At 47.6% G+C, this 25669-nt stretch overlaps 1 long non-coding RNA gene across 1 annotated transcript; it reads right to left on the bottom strand.

The window, feature by feature from the left end:
* Positions 1–6993: 6993 nt before the first annotated feature.
* On the bottom strand, positions 6994–24278 carry LOC147650335 (uncharacterized). Its single transcript, XR_015276879.1, has 2 exons — positions 24130–24278; positions 6994–8802 (listed from the first exon to the last, which is right to left on the bottom strand). It is a non-coding gene; the product is annotated as an uncharacterized LOC147650335 (long non-coding RNA).
* Positions 24279–25669: the final 1391 nt, after the last annotated feature.

The raw sequence follows: 25669 nt of genomic DNA, 5'->3' as shown, positions 1-25669 counted from the left end.
TGAAACCCAAAGAAAGGGCTCAGGGCTGATCACATATATATAGATGACCAGGTTCTCCGCCTTCCTTATGACATAACCTTCCCAAGAACCATCATTAGCTGCAAAAACCAGTTTGTTCACACTACTCTAAATTCTAATGATCCCATTAACACAATTAATTTCCATAAGGATGGGACATATTTGAGTCACTCCCTGCATTTTGTCAAGGTAAGAAAATTATAAATAGATCACTTCAGATCCCCCACACAGCCAGAGGGATTCTTGCCATCCTCATAAGACAGCGGGACTCCAGCCACCACACCGCAAATACCCTTTCATATCTCTACAAAATAGCTGAAAGGGTTTTATTTTAATAACTTGGCTGCAGAAGAGACAACAGGAAGGCCGGGTCACCCAAACCTCTGGAAGTCAGTTTGCTTTTATTAAAGCACCTCAGTATGAACCTAAAGAGTAAACATTCAGGAAATGTTGAAAAACATCAAGTTTGGGGCTTTGTTGAAATTCCTTGGGTTTGACGCTACAGTTCTCACAGCACCTGTGTTCATGATAAAACCACACTGGTAAATCCTCATCCTTTACCAGTTTATCCCTGTTGTCTTCAGGAAAAAAAAAAAAAAAAAATTAAAAATTGCAGTGTTATTACTGAAAACCTTCCTTCAGCCCAGGTGGGACCTGGCAGACCATTATAGATGCTGCTCTTTGAGGTGTTTTGTTAAATGATGTGATGCTAAAGGGTCCAGCAAAGCAGCCCTGCTCTGGTCTTTCCCAAAGAAGAAATAAGATGAAAGTAATCATCCTGTGCAGGGTTTCTCAGGAGTCTCGAGAGAGGAAAATAAAGATGACATCAAAGTTTTGGAATGTGATTTACGTGGGAAGAAGCTGTGTGCCTTGTCTCCAGTGAAAAGAGAAGAATTTGGAGAGAAAAGTCATTTGCAAGGTTTGAAAGGGGTGGATAAATGAGTCAGTCAAGCAAAGCACAGCAATGAGGGGCTCGAGCACAGGCTGTGGCTGTGCAGAGAGGCAGATCAGCACCATCTGAGGAAGAAAACATACTTCTGTGTGACATATGTGCCTGGCCAGACAGGTCAGCAGAGCTCAGTATAAATCCTTGTAATAAATTGCTGCCACACGTTTCTCAGATCAGAACAGTCGCTCGTGCTCACAACTGGAGCCAAAGCCAAGGCAGCACAGCCCCAATTTGGAGTGTGGTCACCCCTAACATTTCTTTTCAACCCAAAACGAAATCGTGTGCAGGTTGAGAGTGGAGAGTTTGCAATACAGTAGCAAAATGCCCAAGGCCATGCAGATGGCTCATGGCAGATCTGAAGAGCCGTGTATTGTCCTGAATCATGAGATAATTTCTGCATGCGTACTTGGGTGTGGAATTGGAGGGGAGGCCAACAGGAAGAGAGGAAAACTAAGCTGACAGAGCATGTGTCAGTAAATCCATGGGAGAACTGGAAGATAAAAAGAGAAAAAAAAAAAAAAAAGAAAAAAGTGTATGGTAGTTTAAAAGTGGTTAGAGCTTGGAAGTCTATCTGAAGGACAAAAAACAAAAGATGCTACTTGTTACTGAAGTGTCTGCCCATGAGTCAGCCGTAAGGTGGGAGGGTTTGGGAAGGGGAAGCGCATTTTTAAAAATGGTTTTGTTCTTGAAATTTTCTTTTCCTCCAAAAGTTCTATTCCTACAGAAAAATGAAACAATTCCCTGACTTAAGACAGCTGGCTGACTGCCCTATTCCTGAAGGAAGCAGAGTGGGTGCCAAATCAGGTCAGACTGGCCAGGTGAGAGCAGCTCCCAGCCCGGCAGAGCAGGGTGACAAGGAAAAGGAGAGAGAGGGACAGGTCCTGACCCCACAGTGGCCTTGTGACCACCTCATCTCCCCCATATCCCAACCACTGCAGCCCCCTGCCCACCAATTACACCCACACCAACATGTGGGAGAAGCTCAGAATGGCCCAAACACACCTTGATACCAAAACCAGACCCTTGTTCTGTAACAAAACTCAAGAGGGGAAAAAAACTAAAAAATGTAAAAAAATTTTAAAAATTTAAAAATTAAAAAGAATTCTCAACCTATTTACTGGTGCACAACTACAACCTCATAAGAAAACCCAGTATTGGTATGAAATGTGAGGGGATGGAGAGGACCCAGCAAAGCCATATGGTTTGGAGGATTTGCTTGAGTTACACAAACCTGGGCACAGTGAGGGATGACAGCAGGAGTGTATTAAGCATAAACCTCGCCTGGCTCACTTGATTGCCTCTATTGATCGATTTACACCATATTGATCCATCTACACCATGAAGTCTCAATCCTTCATCGGAATCCAGACAGCCCATTAATTTCCACAGGAATTCATATCCCATAGGATTGGATCCGGAAGAGAGATTATCCCCATGCTTTATTAATATCTTTTTATCACGGCATCTTGCTACTCTTAATTTACAAATATATGCCAAACAGCTGGAGAGCAAAATGCCACTGAGAAAAGCAGATGAGGGCAAGAAGAGCTATTGCAAAGGTATCCTTTGTTCACATCTCAGTTTAAAAAATTCAGAAAAATAAATAGCATATAATGATGCTGTGCCTGGTAGGACAGCTCTCACTGGATCTATTTTTCACCACATTCTGCTATGAAAACAGGAATCAGGATAAAAATAATCATGAAGGAGTAACTAGGAAAATGCAGGAGAAAACAGAAGCATAACATGAAATTTAGGGAACCCCCCAGGCAGCTGAAAACCCAAAATGTTGGGATAATGTCCTGCAGCCAGCAATGTGGGACAGGCAGGACACAGCCACAGTGGGCATTCACCTCTTCCCTCTCCAGGACCCCAAGGAGGATGGGAAGAGAGGCCAATATGCAGCCAATTGATTCATACCCTAATTAGTGATGAACACCACACTCCTTTTCCTACAGCCTTATCCCCTTTTCTGATGTTCCCATATTTCATTCCCTCACAGCCTGTGCCTGCACAGAAATATATCTATAGACAGAGAAAAATAATTGACATGTCTTGTCCACTCAGGAAGTTGTTTTTCTTCCCATTAGTGACATGGCACTGTTTTTGCAGGCAGGATCAACTGCTTCCTAATGGGTTTAGCATCACTTTGGGATATTTTTACCAGGGAAAACCTTTCTGGCACCATAATTGGTGGGGATGTTGTTTGGTTTGGGGTTTTTTAGGGTTTTTTAGTTTGGGAATTTTTTTTTAAGGTAGTGGAGGGAGGGTTTGCTTGGGGTTTATTTTTTTGGTTGGGTTTGTGGGTTTTGTTAAACCATCTGTGCTTTGGTAGCTCTTCCCTGATTGAATGCCAGCCTCCAGCCCAAGCAGCTCTGAAGTTGCCCTAAATGCTTGAGGACACGAGCTGTGTTGTCCCATTCTCACCCCAGAGCAAGGCAGTGTTTTGGGTCAGGCCTCCAAAGCCACCACACAGTGGGACAAAAAGCCCTGATGAGGATCTGCAGCCCATGTTTCACCCACTTTTTCCCTGGCAGCAGTGCCAGTCTCTTTCACAGCACCGTTTGCCCTCATAAAACTACAAACATGCCCATATTCCCACCACAGATGTACTTTTCTGTCCTGATTGATCCAATTCTTACCTCCCACCATGTCTCTTCTTCTGAGGAACCCCATCAGCACCACTGCTCAACACCTAATTTCTATATAATACTGAATCTGCTTTCTTTTCCAGCTGACCATTATGTCCCTGTCCAGCCCAGAGGTCCTCAGGGAGAAGAGGGAAGAGACAGAGTTGTTTGGCATATTTAACAAAGGAAGCACAGAGTAAATGGTGTTTTGCTTCACAGCCAAAGCTGAATCCAGAGCTCTCAACTTCAGCAGCTTCATGAGTACATAAAATCACGGAATGGTTTGGATTAACCAAAGATTATCTCATTCCAATCCCCTGCCATGGGCTGGGACACCACCCACCAGACCAGGCTGCTCCAAGCCCCTTCCAAGCTGGCCTTGGGCACTTCCAGGGATCCAGAGGCAGCCACAGCTTCTCTGGGCACCCTGTGCCAGGGTCTGCCCACTCTCACAGGGAAGAATTTCTTCCTAATGCCCAGCCCAAACCTACCCTCTTGTAACTCCAGAGTGAGGCATTCCTAAAAGGGGGACTTCAGAGACACAGGATGGTTTTCTGTCCAAGATACTCATTTATGCACCCACCCTGGGCTGGACTCTGATGCAAGAGGAGCTACAAATCTCACCCATCAGCAGAGCTTAGGAGGCTCCTCATCCACACATCCCATGCAAGAACAAGTTTTATAATGCTGGAGAAAGCTTTTCCTGCCCTTCCAAGACCAAAATCCAGGTGCTGAACAGCCAGTGAACCCCAAGCTGAGTTTGAGCTTCTGGGCTGCAATAGCCACATGTCCCAGAGCTCCCATTTGTACCCTCTGCTGCTGCCCAGACCTCCAGGGAAAGAAGTGTCAGTGATCCTGCAATCCCACTGTCACTGCAGGAACCCAAGGCCCCCACAGGCCCTTCCCTGCAGCCAGGAAAGTTTCCTGACCCCAAAGCAGAGTTCCAGCAGTCTGACACTGTAAAAAGGGACACTGTGCAGCCCAGCTGCTGGCTGGTCACAGCTCCTGGCTGCATCCCTGAAAATGCTGCAGGTATTAACTCCCTTCATCCTGGAGCACTACACCTACTCTGGCAGCTCACCAAGGAGGAGAAATTGCCCCAGGCCAGGATAGGAATGATGGGAATTTCCTGATTTCATCCACTTCTTAGAGTAAAGTGCACAGGGAATGCTATGCATCCATGAAGCCTCAGTAAAATGCATTTCAGAAACACATCCAGAGCACAGCAAGTCCTTACTGAAGGATAAAAAACACTCAAAAAGAGGGGAGAAAAAAAATCTGAGTCAAGTGAATTTACTCTGCCAAAAGGAAACAAAGTAGATAAACTGAATTTGGAATGATTGTTTTGCAAATCCCTGCATGCTGAGGGCATTTAAGAATTTCCCCGAAACCCAGCATCTGCTGCAACCTCCTCGGTACCCAGTGTCTCACAAGTCACACCCTTCACTTCACCAGGTTTCCTTTCCCACCCCAATCCACTTTTTTAACTCTGATCTGAAAGTCACAAAAAACATCTTGGGTTATGGACTGACCACATGCCCCTTGGACATCCTCCAGCACAGAAAGCTCCTGGGTGTCCTTGTCACCCCTGCAATGCCATGGCAGCAATTTCCAGCCCCCTGCGCTGGAACCAGAGCACGAGCCTCATCTTTGCAACCCTTCCCAGGCCATGAGCCACCATGACATGTGGCTGACTGGCCTGGACAGGCCTTTGCCACTGCTGATTTGGCTTGACAGTGCCAGGGAGGAGGGGGAAATGAATCAGGAAGTGAGCAACAGTGAGAGGTGTAGGTCCAAAAGACAGGGATGAGGCCAACTTCGGAAGATCACAATAATAGCGTGTAACACATGCCATCTTCAAAGGACTAATGAATCCCTAGAGGGTTCCCCTATTATTATTTGCATTTCACAGATGGATATGTTAAGATGCAGAATGCTGCATTATCCTCTGGGTCACACCTAATTCGGTCTATTCATCCCTGGTCTTATATTGGAGCTCATCCCTGCGGTGCGAGAGATCCTCCCACGAGGCAAAACAACTCTGCTATCTCCCAGGCTGGCCTGCTTCAGGAGCCACTGCTGTGTCTGGGGGCTGATTTGCACAGCACAGCAGACTGCCTGGTCCTATTGATCTCTCCCGACCTTGAAAACTGATTAACTTATCAGTTCTCCTTCCCTCCAATCAAGCTAAGGACTACAAGCCGCTCTGGCTTAAAGCTGGATTTAATTTTTTTAAATGTACTTTTCTTCTAGATGAGAAATATAAGACAGAAGAACCCAGAGGAGAGATGCATCTGAGTGTTCAACACACGATCCAGTCTCATTCCAGCCCTCAATCTCAGTCTGGCTGTGGAAAGGACCCACCTTCCAGCCAGGAGCTTCCCTGCAGCTCAACAGCTTTTGTTCGCAGAAGAATAAAGCTGCCCTGGGAAACTGCGCTCGCTGGGAGGGCAAAAGCTGCAACTGATGCCATGTGGGGCTGGGGATGCTGGAACTGGTCTCTGCATTCAGAGGGAGATCCAGCATTGAGGCAACAGGCTCTCCCTGCCGACTCTGAGGAAGCAGCTGCCATTCCTGCTGTCAACACTCTCCTGGGCGGCTTTTGCTCATTGAAAATTGCGAGGCTGGAGATGGCAGGAGATGGGGTTTGATCTACAAGGCCTCAGCAAGTAACATCTGCATGCTGAAAGGACTTCCCGTGGCAGAGCACCACGACATCCCCTGGAGCTGCCAAGCACTTGGAGCCTCCGAAGGCCACCAAGATCTGCGCTGTGATAGTTCCTCCCAGAGCCAGCTGATTTCACCTCCCTTACAGTATTTGTAGCTTAGATAAGGGTAATCAAAATCTCATCATTCAGGGTGGAAACTGATCGCCTGCAGGGGTTAGAAAGGAGTTTTACTTCGTGTGTAGCGTTGCACAACTGCCAGGATTCACTGTGGGTATTCTCCAGCCTCTGCTGAGCACCAGGCGGGACCACAGCAAAAAGCAAAGCACAGCACACCGGCTGAAAAGACAGAGTCATCGTGCAAAACAACACAGCTCTATTGTTTGGGAACAAAGTAGACATTTTTCTGACTCTGGATTCAACTCTCACATGGAAATGGAAGACAATGACTGTCACTAGGCTACTGAAACAGCTGAATTTCTACAGAGGAAGAAAAATCTGTCCTGAGATCATTTTCCTGTGGACAGCGAGGGGAGTGCCTGGAGAGCACTGAGGATTGCACTTGTGTAACTCTGCCCCATCCTGTGCAGCCACCAGACCCTCTAAGTGCTGCTCCAGTGAGTGGCACCAAAACCTGCCTCCCTCAATGAGGGCTGAGCCCTCCCATGCCCCCCAACAACCCCCATGCCCCTCCACCCCCACCTGAACAGCAAGCCACAAGAACACAGTGTTTGTTCCCTCTGCAAAATTATTATTTATGTATTATCAGCAGCAAAGGCTCCACAGTGCTGGAATTGGCCGAGGGGTGTGGTGGCCCAAGTGCCAGTACCCATGGCTGCAGTGACAGCAGGAGGCCAAAAACATGCCCAGTGTGGGTGGTGGTTGCTCTCAGATTGAAGTATCACCACGCCCCGCTCTCCTGATTGCGCTTTGAAACTCTGGTCTCTGCCTGGTCCCACAGCCCTGAGCCACCCATGGGATCCCCCAAAGCTCCTGCTGCCCCTCCAGGAGAGCCCACAGCAAGAGGAGAGCCCAAATTTCCTTGCCCTGTAGAGGGTAACACAGTAAGGCATTGCAGGACCTGTATGTGATAGAAAAGCACAGTGTCATTACTTGAGGCATCTGCTGCTATGGATTGTGACTGGAACTGCCAGCCAAAAGGGAGAGTTTCCAAAGAAAAATATCAACTTTCCCCTCAGGAAAAAAAAAAAGCAGCTGCAACTGAAAGTTGAATGTACTCGCATGAGAAGTATGGATTTTCCATACATTAGATTTTCCAGTACCTAAAGAGGGGTATAAGAAAGCTTGAGAGAGACTTTTTACAAGGACATGCAGTGATAGGACAAAGGAGGAATGGCTTTACATTGAAAGAGGGTAGGTTTGGGTTAGATATTAGGAAGAAATACTGATTACCCAGAGAAGCTGTGGCTGCCCCATCCCTGGAAAGTGTCCAAGCCCAGGTTGGAAGGGGCTTGGGGCAAGCTGGGATAGTGGAAGGTGTCCCTGCCCATGGCAGGGGGTGGAACTGGATTATATTTAAGGTCCTTTCCAATACAAACCATTCTATGATGATCTGTGTCCTTCCATATCCCCCAAACTTAAGGAAGAACTCAAAACAAATAAATATTTGCATTTGGTCCAAATACCCTATTTTTAATTTGAAAGCTGCAGAACCTATTCGAGGCATCCAAAATTATAATTTTTCAGTCACTGTACAACCTTTCTCCAATGTGCTGGTAATGCAGCAGTACCTGGGAAAGAGGACATTTGTTCCTTTACACAAGGTGCTAAAAGCTTTGAACACTTTTTTGTTGTGGATGGGAGGCATTTTGCCAAACAGCATCAGTACATTCAATAGCATCACTCTGGCTGCTGAAGGAACAGTTCAGCCTTATCAAAGATAATGATAACAGCCCTTGATGCTGCAGAGAGAGATCACCAGAAATGCATCAGTGTTTTGGGGAGTCACTTGAGGTCTAATGCACTTAAAGCATCTCCATTCAGCCCTCACTCACACACCAAAACTTAAGTTTCAAGAGAACATGAACCTGGAATCTGCTCCCCTGTGCTGCAGCCCCCAGATCCCTGCAGGTTTGTGCTGATTTTCAGTGGTACACTCACTGCTGAACCAATAATCCCTGTGCTCCTGAGGGAGCCAGGCCCTTTCTGGCAGCAGCACAAGGACACCATGACAGGTTCCAGCCAGGACAGCTGCCCCTGCACACAAACATGTGCCACAGAGCTCTTATCCCTGCAGCAGGAATGTGCTCACCCTGGGAAATCCTGAGGTTTACCTTGGTGCATTTAACTACCTGGGGCTTTTTTGCTTGCATTTAAAAACAATTTCCCACAGCACAGTAGCCTGCATATCCAACCCAACAAATATCCCATTTCCCACTGCAGCTGAATCACCAGGATAATGGTGGAGATCAGCTAACAAATGACTGATGATCAGTGGGAATCAACACGTCCACCAGCACTGACTGATTTGGAAATTGGCAGCCAGGAGTGACACATGGCAGGCAACAGCATCCCAGATCTGAAACAAGGACAGAAAAGACCTGAATCAGTGTGATTTCAATTTTTTTTAAGGAACACCTAGATCATGGTCCAATCCTTTTCATCACCAGTTCATGCCTGGCAGAAGGGTCAAACCAATAAAATTTCAAACAGGCAGCAGGGGTGCTCAGCTCCTTTTGCTGTTCACTTTGTCCCAAAACATCTAATATTTTGGCTGAATATATTCCAGGTGTGATGCTACAAGAACCACAAAATAGTCTTTCCTGGTGGACCATTTCAATCTGCCAGTCTGTGGTCCCTTCCAGGGATGGGATTGCATTTACTCTTTGTTTCCCAGCTGAATATAAAATCATAATTCAATATTTCAGCTGCAGGAACAGAGCCTTCTGAATAGGATTGAGGAAATTTGCATAAAGCTTGCATTTGTAGCTTTTTAGGGAGCTGAGGATGCCACACACCAGCTGTTGCACATGAGAACATCTGTACAAATGGGAGCACATTCCACATACAGCATGAACAAAAAAAAAACCCAAGAGACCTCCCCTTTGCAGCACTGAGCTAGTGACAGACAGCCCTGGGGCTGGGGAGCAGACACCAAGCTGCTGCCTCAACAATTCCCCCTTCATTTCCTTCAGTCCTTGCTTGTAGCAAGGTAGGTCTCCTGTATTTGCAGAGCCCTTTTCTGTCCTAAATCTGTTGCATGTTCACTTAATCCCTGCTGCTGCCTGTCCTACCATCCAGCTGCCTTCACTGCAGAGTTTCATCCTTGCCTGAGTTACTGCCTGGCCAGGTCTGGCTCAGGATTAGACACAGCAAACAACACTCAGGGCCAAAATGCCATTTTTGTTTTTGTATCCATCGTGTGCATGTTTGGTCCATGTGCTGGAGTGCTGACTTGAGGGGACACACTCTGCCTTGCCAAGCACAGCTGGAGCCTGGCTCCAAAGGTGTGGGACAGAAACACTGGTGATCGCTGTGGCACCAGCACTGTGCTGCCTCCACGGAGCACACAGGTGGAAAGGACCTCCTGGGTCATCAAGTTCATCTGCTTGTCATCACCAGTAACCACATCACTAGATCAATTAGGAGCTGCTTGATTGGCCTATCACAGCTAATGGGCTCCTCTGCCTGGCAGAGGAATAACAGGATCCCAAAGGTGATGCCAGGCTGGAAACAAGGGGTGACCATTTAACAGTGTCTCATGTCACCCACAAATCTTCCATCTATCTTCACTCTAGCCTGAATGTTGTGCCAAGACCACTTTATCCAGTGGCTTTCTGCTCCAAAACTGAGAAGCTCATGGGAAGCTCTGGACAGCAGTCCCATGGTTTGTGAGCAGCAACAAAGAAAAGCAGTTTCCATCAGCTGTGGAGTAATACAGTTACTGAAGTTTGGCTGGGTTTTGGTTTGGTTATCTTTTAAGGGATTGCTCCTTCCCTGGGCAGCACCAAGCTGAAAGAGGAGGTTCAAAAAGAAAACAACAAAAAAAACACCAATCTGAGCAAGAGAAGAACTAATTCTAAAGATTCCTCTGGCTGCAGCTTTAAAACCCACCCAAAGTGCTGTGCCCATCACCAGGTTTACAAAAGCAAGGAGTTAAATGGAATTTATTATTTGTTTTCAAGGTATGCCATCAAATAATGAATCAAAAAACCCCACATTCATGTGCCCTTTTCCCACATGCTTTTGAAGATGCCCTCTTGCAGATTAGACTGACATCTAAGATAATTAGCATATCTTCAGGCTGGAGATTTAATGAATAACAAACAAATAATAAGTCTCTCATACTTACTAAAAAGCCTGGGCAACCTCTGTTCTAATATTTTCTCCTAAGTAAACATGTATACACTGCACTATGGTTATAGTGGTGCTAAGATTCACTTTCTGATCATTATCAGCTCCAGAAAAAAAAAAAAAAATATCAGAAAAACCCAAAGACTTGAGGGAGTTAATTTTTTTTCCAGGCAAAATAAGATGTTTTGCTTCATTCTTGAGCTTTTCTATATTCCACATTTCACATAAACCCAAAATGCCTCACTTAAATGATGCAAATCACTGCAACAGCAACTGCAAATCACTGCAACATCCCAGACACACACAAAAATAAACACTTTCATTCCATGGGGCTATGTTTCAGCCTTGTGTGGGATGCTTAGACTATGTGATTTAGTGGAATTACCCAGAAGTGACAGCACATTCTACACAAGGGATCATGAATTTGTGTCAAGAATGTAATGGAGAGGATTTTGAAACCCTAAGTAACAGGACATGAATTCACCTTGCACTGAGCAATAGGACAAACAGTTAATTCCTGCTCAGGGATGGAAAACAACCCTGCAGATTCTCATTGGAGATTTGTGGGATTCCTCAAAATGCAGCATCCTTGAAAAGGTGCAAAAATTGTACGAAAAGAAACAAGCCTAAGTATTTAGGCATGATTATGGCACTGTCCAAGGGAATCATTTACTCAGTCTTTCCCCATTTATTGGGCATCCAAAGGGATTTCCAAACATCCTGCTCAGTGCAATGGGACCACACAGCTGAGGACCAAAACTGTGGTTTTCAGCTGTGTGCTGAATGCTGATGGGGTGATCTCTCACTCCTCTGAGCTGGGGAACAACTCCTGGTGAGGTCTGAAGGGTCACCACCAATGCAGGATGGAGAGAGCGATCTTGAAGGCAAGATTCAGCTTAAGGCCAGGACCAACTCAATAAAATGCTCAGAAATGCTTCCCCAAGTGCCCTGTAATGGAATCCAGGGTCAGCCCAAGGTGCAGAGTGTATACCCTGAGGACAGCCTTGAGTAGTAGGTAGTACCTTTACAGAAAAGATACAAATATTAAATCCAAATGAAAACAGACCAAGGCTACTGGCACATAAAGGATGTCTTTTAAACTAAATATTGTGGGAAAGCCAATTTGACAAGACATGTGGCTTGGGAAAATGCAGTCTCCAGTGGAGAAGTCATGAAGATTTAGTATCCTTGAAGAAAAGGATAGGAGAGAAGCCAAAAACAGTCAGGGGAGAGCCAGCAGGCCCAGCTGACAGCCCTGCCAGGGCTGCAGAGAGGGAACAGGACAGGACACCAGGTGCGCATTCCTATGCAGGCAAGTGTAAAAGGCCAGGTGAATGAACAGCAGTGCCCTGGTTTCAGGTGGGGCCATTAACATAACCAGCACCTTGGAAACCTGGTGGGGGGAAGATAAGCAGCAGAACATGGTAATGAGTGGGTACAAATCACACAGGAATGAGAGTAGGCTGTGCAGGTGGTGGGGGTGAGCATCAAAGGAGATGGGCACTGAGAGCTTATCAAAGAGCTTAACCAAGATAACTGTATCAACAAATAGTTGATACTGTTAGGATTGCAGTCCCATGGCCAGACATTGTAGTGTTAGAGTTATTCCATCCTCCACCCACTCAGAACAGGCCAACAACAGCAAACCCTTAAGGGGGATGAGTGAGGCTGTGATGGACGTAAGCAGAGACAAACACAAGCACGAGATGTCCCTCTCCCTGTACAGATGGGATCACTGGCAGGAAGGGAACATGTTTACCTTTAAAATGGAAAGTTACTGCTCCCTCCAGCAGTAATTTATGACCTCTGACACAAGAGCCTCTCCAGCACATCCTGAGCAGCACCCAGGAACCAGCGGATTTGATTTCAAGCACATGGCCAAGGGCTCTTTGCACTTTCAACCTGACAAATCTTGAGGGCAGCCCTGAAAACCTGCGACAGTAAGTTTAGCTTGAAGAGGATACTGCCTGAACACACAGGCACTTGTTCAAAGAAAATTAAAGAGGAAAAGCCCTTAAGGAAAAACACACCCAGGAGGTGGGAAGACCATTTGAAGAAGTCATTAGAGTAAACATGTATTGCTTAAGGGAAAAAAGAAAAATTGGAATAAAAGCTAGTGTGCTTAAAGTGAGACAATTAACTTAAAATGAGACTAAGGAGAAGCATGGCAAAAATGTAAAAACCAAGAGTAAAATCTAAAGTCTGCAACTGTGCCAAAATACTCCAAAGACTGAGAAGAATTTTCCAAGCCACAGCACTAATAACAAAACACATTGAGGAGTCCTTGATCACAGGGCTAAGGGAGCCTCCAAGGAAGATAACAGCAGAGTAGAAAAGCTAAATTAACTTATTCACAATAAGCTGATAAATCCTGATAACACAGAGCCACAGTCAGGGATTAAATCCCCCCCTCAGCAGCACTGAAGATGCTGAAATGTGCTCTGCTTTGGGGGAAAGGGAGGAAAGCTCATCCCAACAGAGTAACAAAGCACACAGAGAGAAGTGACAGGCTGGGGACAACTCATCACACGTTTCTGGGGACAAGTTCTGCCTCATCATTCCATCTGAGTCCCCTGAAGTGTGGGTATGCCATGGCACTGCTTGACACCACGAACCAGTTACAAGAATACAAGGTGCCATCAAGTAAAGGAAGAGTTTCTTTGAGTTAAAAATGGTTAAAAATGGAAACAGTAATAAGAGGTCAGCTCTCCCAGTGGAGGTGAGACCCAACAGGCATCTCTGCAGCTCAGCTTTTTGTAAATGACTATGAAAAGGCAATTAGCAAAGGGACAAATTGAATGATTCGACAGAGTTCAAAGCTTGGAGTCAACTGAGAGAAAACCACAAGTCACTCTGGACACAGTGGCTGGACAAGAAAGTGGCAGACACATTTGAGTGTTGAAAAATGGGGAGAGAGGAGGAAAGCTTGCTGTGCTTTACCTGCACATTACAGCTCCACAGTAACCATCTCTGTCAGGGGTGTATTAAGGAGTTCTGTGGCTAAGGTCACAAATAAATGTCACATCATTACCAAGGAGCAATCAGGAAGGTTTAGCACCTGATAGGAATTGTTAGGAAACATGGAGAGGATAAAACAAACTATTTCTGTCGTGCTGCCTTTATGATTGCTGGGTCTGGCCAGCTGCAGAGTTGTGGCACTTGGCCTTCATCATCATAACAAGGATTTAGAGAGGTGCACACCTCTCCTGGCCACAGAGAGGAGCAGAAATGGGAAGGGCTTTTGTCTAAACTCACAGCAACTCCCCCAGTGGTAAACAGGCTTTAGAGGGAACATGCTCATGACAGTCCACAAATTCAGGGGGAACCCACAGAAAATAAAGAGTAGCTGCTGTTCAGGATTAATCACAGTGCTAGAATTAATGGATACTAAATAAATTATCATATAGTAGGTCTAAACAAACAAAGGGAAGGGTTTTTTCCCCTCCCCATAAGATGTAATTGCACTGTGGAACTCATCGCCCCAGGATGTTGTGGATGCCAAACACATCAAGAGAGTCAAAAGTCAATTAAACAAATTCATGGACAGGTCCATCAGTGGCTATTAAACTTGATGATGGAGGTGCAGCCTCTGGCTGACAAGTGTCTGAACCACATGAAACTTTATCACAGGAAGATTTACTTTGTGCTAGCCCTGCTTGTTCCCCTCAACCTCCACAGCCAACCATGGACCCAGGTGCTGGGTTATTCCAAGTTTTTCCAAGCTGGGGCCGGCTCTCAGAGTTGAAGTGAGCATTTTCAGGTCTTAGCACATGCCAGCTGTGGTCTAGAGTTCTAGACTTCCTCTTTGTCCCTGTCCTGAAGTGACATTAATCTTTTGAACACAGGGTGGATTGCCAGCATCTTAGGCTAAAATTTTGGGCTTTAAACCTCAGGAGATTCCAAGGACATTAAATCCAAAATCACACCCAGATGTCATCCCTTTGTTTGGATGTCATGATTTATACTATGAGTGTCACTTCCTCTTCTGTCTCCCTAACAATGACAAAACAAAGAGCTATAAACAAAACCTGACTCCAGATGTTCTTTTGCCCTCATTAGGACCAGCTTGGCTAATACTATTTCATCAGCCCTTTGTTTCAGGGTGGCAAGCCAACATCAGCAGCTCGAGGACACTTTGATGGGCTCCCCCCACTCGGGATGCGACAAATTCCCAGGACACTCCTGCCCAACACTCACTGCAATAACAAGCACAGGGCTGAATTACTGCCCTCGACAATGTTTGGTACGTGGAAAAACTTGTGCTTGCTAATTACCACGATTGCTCCATAAAAATCCCCCTGGGGCAGCCGCGTGCAATGCTGGTGAGCCGCAGCCCTGCCCCTCGGCAGCAGCCCAGGTGGAGACAGCCTTTGCTCTTTGAAGAGCCTCCCCAGCACCCAAGGTGTCCCACCCACTCACCAGATCTATTCCTAGACATATCAGCTCTATTTATTTTCCGCACTGACTCTTACACCCGTGCAAAGGGTGAGAATCAGCCGGGCCGGACACATAAGTAGGCTACAAAACAAAGACACTTCCTCTTCCTTTGAAGCCTACTATCCATTATTTTTTTGATAAGAGGTGCAGCAGATTTATTTCTCTGGTTTGAGAGCTCCTAAGCCTCTTTACTAAGCCTGGCAGCAAAAACCTCAAAGCAGATGCCAAACTCTGCAATCTTTTTATGTGTGGTAGAAATAATCCCTGTGCCTGGGAGAGCTGAACCCTGACATCCACAGGAGCTGCTGATGGACCAGCACTTGGGAGCCAAAGCAGAGCCAGCAATGATTTCTTCTCCCCACAAAGCCAACCAACAACCACACACTTTGCTTTTTTTCTGAGCTCCAGCCTCACCCTTGCACCAAGGTTGGGAAGGAATACTCAGATCTGACCCCAAAGCCCATCACATCCCCCTGTGCCAGTTCTTCTAACAAAGGATCCCTCACTACTCCTGCCCCTGCAGTTTCACATCTACCTTTAGATGCTTTGTGAGTTGAAGAAGCTCAAAGATGCTCCCAAAGCCACCCCTGCTCCCAGATTAACACAGGCCAAGCTAACAAAGTCCTTTTGGCTGGCTGGCTGCCTTGGGCTGAGGAACTACATGAGTCACCAAATCCCAATGCCAAATCCCCAGTACCAAGGTAATTGCAGACATTTTGAACCAGATTAAGCTGTAAGGGCAGAGGGAAGCTAATCATAAAAGGAATAAATCAAGGGGAAGCACTTGGCACTTCACTTTTGGCAGGGAGGGGCTGATCAACTTTTACTCTGGAGGGATAGGGAGTGAGAGAGGGAAGCTTCACTTTCACTTGGCTCCCAGGATGTCCAAGACTTTCACATCCCTGCACAGAGAACAGCTGCTGTATGTCTTTACATCTCACAATGATAGATTCCTCATTTAAAAATAAATCAGAGCAGCCTGGGATAGATGCCAGCACATTTCCCCCAGTTTTCCCACATCCTACATTTTAAAGGCAGCTGATGAGCTCCATCCTTGCTGATCCCTCATCCTTCCTTTAATAACTCCCCACATTCCCATTAAAACCAGTGCATTGCCCTCTGCACCTTTACATTTCCCTAGAGCTGTAGTTCCCTGCTTTGGCTGCTCTTGCTGAGTTTTGTATCATGTGGTGTTACTGCTACAACAGCACCAGCACTCTCTGAAGTTCTTTTTGTAACTTTTCTCCACAGGCATCACCACTAAACCCTTTGTGGAAAAAAACAACAAAAAACCCAAACAAAAAAAAAAACAAAAAAAACAAAAAAAAACCAAAAAAGCACCTCTACTGGGCTAATCCACCTCCAAAATTACTACCTCATCAACCATTTGTGAGAATGTTTTAGAAGTTTAAGTCAATAGCTAGGCACAGCTGGAACCAGCTCCACATATAAATCTTGACCTTTGGGTTGATATTTTCCCCCAAAACTTATAAAATGGACCCAAATTTGCAAACAAGGTGCCCAAGCACATGATGTTGAGCAACAGAGGCTATCAAATCTGAGATCTCATTACACCCTCTGCCTCCCACTCCGGGTTGTGTTCCCTTGTTACATCTTGTTTCAAATTAGACTGAGAGCTCCTCACGCCAGCGGCAGTGGCTCCCCGTGGCACCACTGCACCAAACAGGATTAATAAGCTAAAACAGCTCTCAAAAGTACAAAAAACTTACAAGAAACAAAGGGATGAGTGAAAGTCTTGCCCCTGCCCTGGATAAAGAACTCTCAAGATGCTTGAATAACTTCAGGACATCCATGAACTTGGCTTCTCTATCCTGAGTTTCATTTTTCACTTTTAACCTCTGCACTCCACAAATTAAGTGAACCTAAATTAAAAGATGCTTTGGATGGTCTAAGATTATTTTTTTTTTAAATGTTTTAATCAGCATAGCTCAAAGATTTAAGTAGTCCATTCAAACTGGGTCATTTGTGTTATAGACAAGGCACGCTCAGCAAGCAGGGAATAAGGATTTTAGTAGCAAGAAAACAAGCAGCTTCTCCTTTGTCAGCAGGCTGCTCTGTCCTAGCCCAGGACTTCACACCCCCCAAGGCATGGTTTTATCACTGTCTTCCTTCTGGTTTAGGACTTACCTTGAGAATTAAGGCATCCCTGCCACAATAACATCTGGCTGGGGAGGCGCTGCCTGTTCAACCTCCCACCAAACTGCACCCAGAGCCCCTGGTGCTGCCCTTCCATCAGGGCACACAAAGATGTGACATTTGGGTATCTGGCCATCAATTCCCAGGGGTTTTACACCAACTGAACCACTTTTCCCATAGCCTGAAGAGACTGACCACGAGCAATGTCTGTTTTTTATCAGCTGGGATACAGAAAACAGAGATTTGCCAGTGGCCACCAAACAAGTCAGTGGTTAAGGTAAGGTGCTCTTTTCTCTGCCTGGAGCTGGGATTCAGTTCTGTCCCCATCATCTTTTCACACTCATCTGCTGAGCTCCACGATGACAGCTCAAGGTTTGGGAGAGCTCACAATGCCCTGCCATTTCACCCAGCTGCAGCTGAGAGTTTCATCCCTCCTCATTCATCATGGTTTCATTAACTGGAAGCTTTCAGTATGATAAGAATTCCCAGACCAAAAAGTATAATTCTGTTAGTTCAGCTTCACAAGAGCAAATCAGGTGTCACTGCTTCCTTGGAGGCCTTAAATTCTTTCTCCCCCTGCCCACCCTCCCTAAGGGCATCATCCCTGAGGGTTCACTTCTCCCAGGACTAGCAGACAGCAACTTCCAACACCAAAAATAATGCCCAAGTGGTGGTTCTGGTGATTTTCTCTAAGCAGGCATAGCAGGCCTGCCTTAGTGGCAGCATCTCCTCGGACAGCGCTGCTGTCCCTGGCACCATGGACCTCCAGGGAAGGTGGGGCTGGGGGCTCACCTCAACTCAGTGCCCACACAAATGAGAAGGGAGCAACACTAGAAAGCAGAGCTGTCATTCCATGGGCAATCCTCATTTTCAAACAAGATTAGTTCTGCCTTTCATCATCCTTCATCCAACCAACGCTTAGGACAAGAGGACTTGCAGGCAAAATTCAACCTCCCTGTCTTACCCTTTGCTTGCAGCTGTTGTTGCAAAAACACACAAATGAGACCATATTTGCATGCCATTTAAGTTGGCGTGACAGTTTTCCTGCTGGAAGGAAGGCTTCCTCAGGCTGGGTGGTGTAAGGCAGTCCAGGAACAAAACCCTTTTCTACAGAAAAGGAGGAAGAAGTTAGTGATCTCCTGCCTTGTCCCAGAGCTTTGGAGTGAAGGCATTTATGGCAACAGCAAACAAGTGCTCAGCAGCACTTCAGTGATGTGGTTTAAGCAGAAAAAAATCCCTTTCTTGAGCATGGAGCTAAGCAGGCCCCAGGCAGTAATGGGTACATGATGAATAATAAACCCAGCTGAAGCAAGATGCATGAGTCAAGCCAGATGAAGAGTTCCTCTTGGTTCCTCCCTCCCCCCTGCCTTTGGCTGCTCCTTGGAAAACCCTATGCGTTACAAGGGTGTCCACAAAACAAACATTTGGCTGCTTTCTTCAAGAAAGCTTGGAGAGCCCAAAACTGGCTGTGTGGGCTGAGTACTCAGTGGGGTACAGTAACCAAAGCAAAGAGAAACCTCCTCAGGGGCTGTTTGAGCATTAGGGATGGGGGAAATGGAGCAGAAACCTTTGTAGAAAAGCTATTTACATCTGTTTGACCCTCGTAAAACAGGTCCCCAGGCTCTTCCCCACTCGAAGGCATTTGGATGACAAGGCTGCAGCAGCAGTTTGATCCTTCCCAGGGAAAAGGAATGGGGCAGAGCCAGCACAGGTAACCACCAAGCACACACATGCCACAGACAGAGCGGTCCCACCTGCTCTGCCAGGCAGGAAGGGACAACAGGAGGCTCCCTGGAAGGACCCAGTGCTGCCTCTTGGCTTGCAGTCCCAGGAGGAGCCAATGAAAGTGAAAAATACCTGCACCCTCCTCCAGGCTCCACCTTGCCCCCCCAGCCTTCCCCAACAGGCAGCTCCTCCCTGGGAGGTTGTTCATCCCTTCCCACTCAAATCCCTTGATCTGCTTGCCAAAGCCCAGCTGCTCCAGGAGGGTCTGGCTGCCCACAGCTTGTGCAGGGCTGCAGCTCAGCTGTGGGTGCCACGGGGCCAGGTGACTCTGGGTCTGCTCTTCCCTTGCTTTGTTTCAAATGCCCACTGGAGATTTACAAGTTCACCCATCCCAGCAGCTCGTGCTGGCCCCAAACCTTGGGAGAGCCAATCCCATGAGGTACAGAGAAGGGGGATCCCTCGTACTGGGAGTCTTTGCTGGGACTAATGTGGATGCACACGAGTGACCGACCCATGCCAGTCACAGCTCCTGCTGCTGGTGTGGAGCCAGGCTCACCCACAGCTCACTGCTCACTCTGCCTCCACATCTGCTACCACCACAACCTTCCTCACCCCAAGGCCAGCACCACCTCCACTTCTCCCTGAATCATCAGTGGCACCAAGCCAGGAGGAGTGTGGAGGTGGTCTGCTTGCTATGGACCATGAACAGCAGAGAAATGGGTTGACAGAGGCTGGATTTGCACAGTTCCACACCCAGCAGCCTCCCAGCAACTTTGTACCATGGGAGGTAGACCACAGGGCCCGTAAGGGGTGGCAGGTGAATGCTGACCCACCTGCACAATAAGCACCCTTCCAGAAAGAAAGTTTCGGGTCTGTTCTCATCCAGGACAGCACCAGGTGTGACAGCCAGCTCTGCTGCTGGGTTCTGGCACTGCTTATACTGCAGGACAAAGCTTTGCTCTGTCCACTACTCCAGGAAAAGAGAAAGTGGGTTTTGACTCCTTCTTCCACTATGGATGCCCTGCAGCACGCAGACAGTGCAGAGGGCTTGTCTTGAGGGCTGACACACAAACCCCAGGAGTGCTCTGCCTCAATCCCAGAGCATCAGCCACCCCATGGAAGCTCCCTCTTCCCTGGGCCATCCCATCACACCTGGGAATCCTCACCAGGCTCGTCCCCCACCAGGCACCACGAGCAGCCAAGTGAGCGTGGCCTCCTCCAGCCTGTTGAGCAACCCCCAGTGGGTGGACACACACCCAGGCTAAACACAGCCCCAGCACGGCCGCCCCCACCCGCCGTGGCTTAGACCCAGGTCACCAAACACATTCTTGCTTTGGGTGCGCTGGTTCCCATGCTCCTCCCCGGGAGAATCCCGTCTTGCTCAACCCCACTCAACTCTGGTTTCCCCAGCGCTGAACCCGGAACCAGATTTCACTCATCACAAAACGTGCCAGCCCTTCTTGCCAAACAGCTCTGTCCCAGGGCCTGGCTGCCAGCGAGAGCTGGTCCATAGCCCATGGCCCTGTGAGCAGGGCTGCAGGCTGGCCCAGCACCACTGGGGAGGGAAAGGCCTCTGTCACAACTGCCCTTGCCCCTAATCCCTGTTTTTGACCAGATCAGCCTGTGAGATGCTCGAGACCTGAAGGACAGAGATTTTACAGTTCCCGGTGCCTCCTCAGCACAACCTTTACCTCCTTATGACACATCAGAGCTTTTGCAACCTAGGTTAGCACCAATCTGCCCTATTTCAACTTCAAAGCACTTCACAAACATTAACCAATTAATCCTCTCACTGCCCTCTGAAGGAGGTGAGCATCTTTATTTTTATCTGTTTCCCTATCAATGAGAAGGAGAGAGTTAAGTGCCTTTCCCAAGGCTGTCTGCACTTGACTCCCAGCCCCAGGCTGGGGCCATCAGAGAATGGACAGGTGCACCTCAGACACAGGAAATGCTGCAGGAATCACAGCAGCTAAAGCAAGCAATTTGGGTTTTCTCCATGCCCCAAATGATTCAGCTTTTGGAGCATTTTCTGTTCATCGTGAGTCAATGACCTGGAAGAAAAATTATCTGAGACAAGCCAGACAGAGGAGACCACTGACACAGCAACCAGGACCAGCTGGAGAGCCAGGGGCACACACAAAGTGTTTTTAATAAGCCAGGAAAAGTCCTACATCTTTCAATAAAAAACAGAGCTCAGCATGGACAGTTCCAGAGTAAGGGGACAAACTTTGATGTGACCACAGGTAGACAGACAGCCAAAACATGGCATGAGCTTCTGGCAGTGCTTACCTTCTGCTAAAAACTGGGGCAGAACATCCCAGCTCATTCTGCACATTAAATCAAACTTATTTCCTCCAGCTCAGGTAAAGCTTGGTTTAGGGAACCCTAGGAACCTCTGAGGCATTGGCACAGACAGGGAGCTGGAAAGGGAGCTGGCCTTCAACTGGGAAACTGCAGAAAGTCAGCAGGCATCACAGCAGCGTGGTGGCAGCTCACTCAGGATGGGACACGTGTCACTGGGAGCTATGCTTCCCCTCAGCCATCCTCTGCATCAGTCAGGATTCACTCAAACACTCCCAACAAAGAGCACAGCACCCACATTCACCAGGTCCATCGTGCACCTCTGAGGTGCAACCAGCAAAAAAAATAAGAAGTGTTTTATCACCTGAAATTACTATTTATCTGTTGAAGACATGAGCCCATGAGCACTCCTCCCTCCCCTAGCATCCAGGAGTGCTGAGGAGAGGGGAAGGAAACACCCTGATCCCAACAGCCCTGGGACAGGAGGCTGTGCAGAGCCCACCATCAGCGATGGCTGCATTTATTACAACCTTATCAGGAATGTTTCTGCTGGCTGGGGAGAAGGAGTGCTCCTGCTCATCCTGTGACGCCGTGGGACGGGCCAGGCAGGGCTGGGATGCTGCTCCCAGCTCCCTTTCACTTCTGCAGCAATTTCTGTCCCCAGGGTTCCTCAGAGCAGGCGAGTGAAAGTCTCTCTGCTTTTGCAACACCACTGACCCAGGGTGGGACTCCTGCTCCTCTGCTGCCCCGGTGGCAGGGAAAACTCACAATTGCAGGGCTTACAGGGAAGCACAGGTTCATTTTTCTCATCATTTCCAATGGCTGTGGCTCAGCACTGACTGCTGACAATTACTCATTACCACTCACCCCGAGGTTCCAAATTGCTCGCTAAACCCTGTGAAGATGCAGGAATCCCAAAGCCTTTTGGATGGAGAGGGGCAACCTTTAAACAAAGCTCTGCAATGCCAGATCAATACTGGCAAGAGCTGAAATCAGTCCAGCCACTCGCTTAAGTGGCTGGAGAATTTCAGGCAGATGAAATGCAATTCTCTAACTGCAGTTATTAGAGGCAGCGGGGGTAGAAGCCTTGCTGGATCTGGAACAGAAGTGCCATCCCGAGGGAAGGCTTTTCTTAGCATCAAGAATCACTGTATGTACTGTTTTAAACAGGTATTCAGAACATGCCTTGAATTTATTGCTAAGCACAGGCCTCAAGTCACAGCAGCACCGTAAAAAGGGAGATTTGCCCACCTCCGCAGAGGGTGTCACATCTGCGCCTCCAACACGGGCTGCAAACCAGCCCAGGGAGTGAAGCAGAGCTGGGGCTGCCCCAGGTGCTGCTCCCACGGGAGATCCCCAAGGAGCAGGGACAGCGTGGGGCTGGCTCACAGCAGACAGTGCCACCTGCTGTCACCTGGTCCCTGTCCCATCCCTCCCACCAGGGTCCCCAGGCAACCTCCCGGCTCATCAGTGACAGCCCCCACACCAGCCAGACCCCAAAACACAGCTGCTTTTCTACATAATATTCTTGTCTGCTCGTCAGGGCCTTCCCCTTCTCCGTGTGGTTGTGTGGGACAGACACTGAGCTGCTGGATGAGCCACTCTTTGTCCATGACCTTCAAGGGGTTTGACACCACATGCTGATAATGTTCACCAAGGAGAGGAGGAAAAGGCAGGCAGCAGCTCTGGGATATGGCAAGAAACAATTCTGGAGAGTGCTTTGTCATGCCCCTCAACTGAAAACCCTGGTTTTGTGTATCTTTCTTGAGTATTGACATCATCTCTTCCACTCCTGAACCTCTCACCATCTTTTGGGGGCATGAAGAGGAGCCCAAGCTGCTTAGAAACACCCTGGAATTGAGCAGGGAGATCATCCTGCCCTATTCAAACACCACAATTAGATGTGCATTTGGATACTGCAATTGCATGACGTGCCCACAAACCCAAAATGCCTTAAATAACAGTTATGGGGTTTGCCTTAACCCCACAAGGATACAACACCCTCACAAAACCCCTGTGAACTCCTCCAGACAACCTTTGCAGCTTGGCTCAGGCCAGAATCAAAATATGAAGCAAAGCCACCAAGCTCAGCAGGACTTTGGGCCCTCAGGGTCTCAGCAGACCCTTGATATTGACCACAAGAAGCTTCTTAACAGATGGGTGGATTCTCTAGCATGTTCTCAAGCTTATAAGCATTTACCTTGCCCTTCTTTTTGACAGAAGTCACTGGAAGGTGGAATCCCCCTCCCCAAGAAATCTACTTGCCCTTGAAGATCTTGTGCTTTGAAAAATTCCCCTTTTCAAGCCCAAATTTGCTTCTCCATTAACTGGCCACCAAGATCTTGACCAACAATATGTTAACCTTTGTCACATTAGAGAAGTGAAAGACCCAAGGATTCACTAGGAAAGATACTTAAACCAGTTTACAAAGCAAAGTTCAAGTTAGAGAGAAAATCCACACAAATAAGAGGGAATGGAACTCACTGCCTAAAACATCCCTTCTCCAAAGGGATTCTTTCCTTAACCAGAATGCAACAAATCCAAATAAGAATGAAGTGTTTCTCAAGAGCCCACTCTGGCTCTCCTGCTGGGGGAGTTGTAGGTGAGCACAGAAACCCTGGCAAGAGCTGGCACAGCAGGGCTGCCCAAAAGGCTGGCACACAACAAACTCCTCTCTACCCAGGAGGAGATGCAGAGGCAGCTCTGACATGAAAGCTTGTGCCTCTGAGCTGTCTGAGCAAGGTCCACCCTGGGCAGGAACCATCTAGAAAGAAATCAACTTTGTTGACATCCCCCCTCCCACAGACACTTGGCTTTGAAGCCAAATAAACTATCATAAATCACACATCAGGTTTCAGATAAAGCCCTACAAAAGCAGGGCAATCCCTGAGAGTATGCCTAGTTCCCTATCAACCCCAAGCCTCATTATTACCTGAAAATCAACTTAATTTAAGAGCTCACATTCAGCCTGCATATTCCTCACAACCAATTATGCCAGGATCCGTTTCTGCCTGGTGCAGCACCCAAGGCACTTCCCAAAGCAATCCCACTGCTGGCTCTCCCAAGCATGCAGCCTCCCCCTAAATCTGGGGGGGCACAAATTTATAATATCAGGAGCAATTACATGCCTTAGGTCAGCTGAGCTTGTTTCCCAGTCTCCTTGCTTTCAATTTCCCTCCTTCAGTCAGAGTGCTAAAGTGGCACAGGAGAACCAAATTCAATTAACAGGATTAATAGCAATTAAGCTCCTATTGGAGTTAGGGTTGTGCTCTTTAGTCCTGGAAAGAAACTAGATGTCACTGCAACAAGATAAGCAGCAGGTGATGCCAGAAGTTTTTTATTTCTGAGGAGAAAAATTGGTTGTCTTCCTGAAAGTCCTCTCCTCCTCATCCCCACCTCCTCTGATCAGAATTTGGCCCACATGGAGCCACTGCTCCTACTCAGCTCCACTTTTTGCACCTGGAAGAGCTCAGCTTCCCCTGAACACCGGTTGTAGGGTCTGAATGAACCACCCCAAAGTCACTCTCTTTTTCCGTGCCTGTATAAAAAAAATAAAATAAAAAAACAGCTTCACAGCATGTGTGGGAAAGAGTAGAGCACTTGGATGTGATGCTGAAGTTCCCTTTAGTTTGCCTTCTCTGTAGGATTTGCTCCTGACCCTGCTGCACAAGGAGGTTCTGCTGAGAGGAGCAGTCCCAGTTCCCGGTGTGTTGGGATATTCCTGCTCCCTGGCAGAGTCCTGACCCTTCCTTCCCACAGCAGGGACCATCCTGGAAGGCAGGAAGGCACTGTCACGCTGGCAATTTATCCTCCGGTCTCACTCTGTTATCACAGCACCTCACAGAAGTTATTTTAGCTACAGAGCTGCTTTCTGGCTTCCTGTGTAGTTCCTTAGTGTTCTTCCTAATTGAGGGCTTTTAACATTAACAGCCTTTAGCAGCTGTTCTTCTTCCGGAGGTGGAGGGGGCACCAAATCTTTTATTCCAATTTCTTCTCTAAAAAGTGGAAACATGACCCACATCTTAAGAAGATGTCCCTCAAGTGACAAGCCTTTCCCACTCTGTCACAGGCTCCTTTCAGCCTCTGCTCCCCCCATTTGCTGAATCTACCAGTCCATACATAATCCCCAAGCAGGAACCAGAGATCTCTGGCTGAGTATTTCCTACAGAACCAGGAAAGGGGCTCTGCATGGCTTGGTGGGAGCTGGAGCCTCCCAATTCCAGCGCTGGAATTCAATGCCCTCTCCCTGCCGTGCCACCTGTGAGTGAAATACTGCACAAAATGGGACTCCTGTCCGTGGAGGGGCAGAGCAGCAGCAGTGGGGGGCTGTGGGCTCATCCCAGTAGGACCAAGCAAAATGGAAAATGGGATAGGAAGGGATTGTGGAACACATTGAGGTGGATGCCTGCAGTTCCTCTCCAGCCAGGGTGGGATCTGCATGGCAAAAAGCTGCCTGAGCCCTCAGAAGAGAG

The sequence above is a fragment of the Cyanistes caeruleus genome, chromosome 15, assembly GCF_971803275.1.
Source record: "Cyanistes caeruleus chromosome 15, bCyaCae1.hap1.1, whole genome shotgun sequence".
Classification (NCBI taxonomy): domain Eukaryota; kingdom Metazoa; phylum Chordata; class Aves; order Passeriformes; family Paridae; genus Cyanistes; species Cyanistes caeruleus.
Note: the sequence above shows the minus strand (reverse complement) of the source record. Positions and strands in the feature narration are given on the sequence as shown.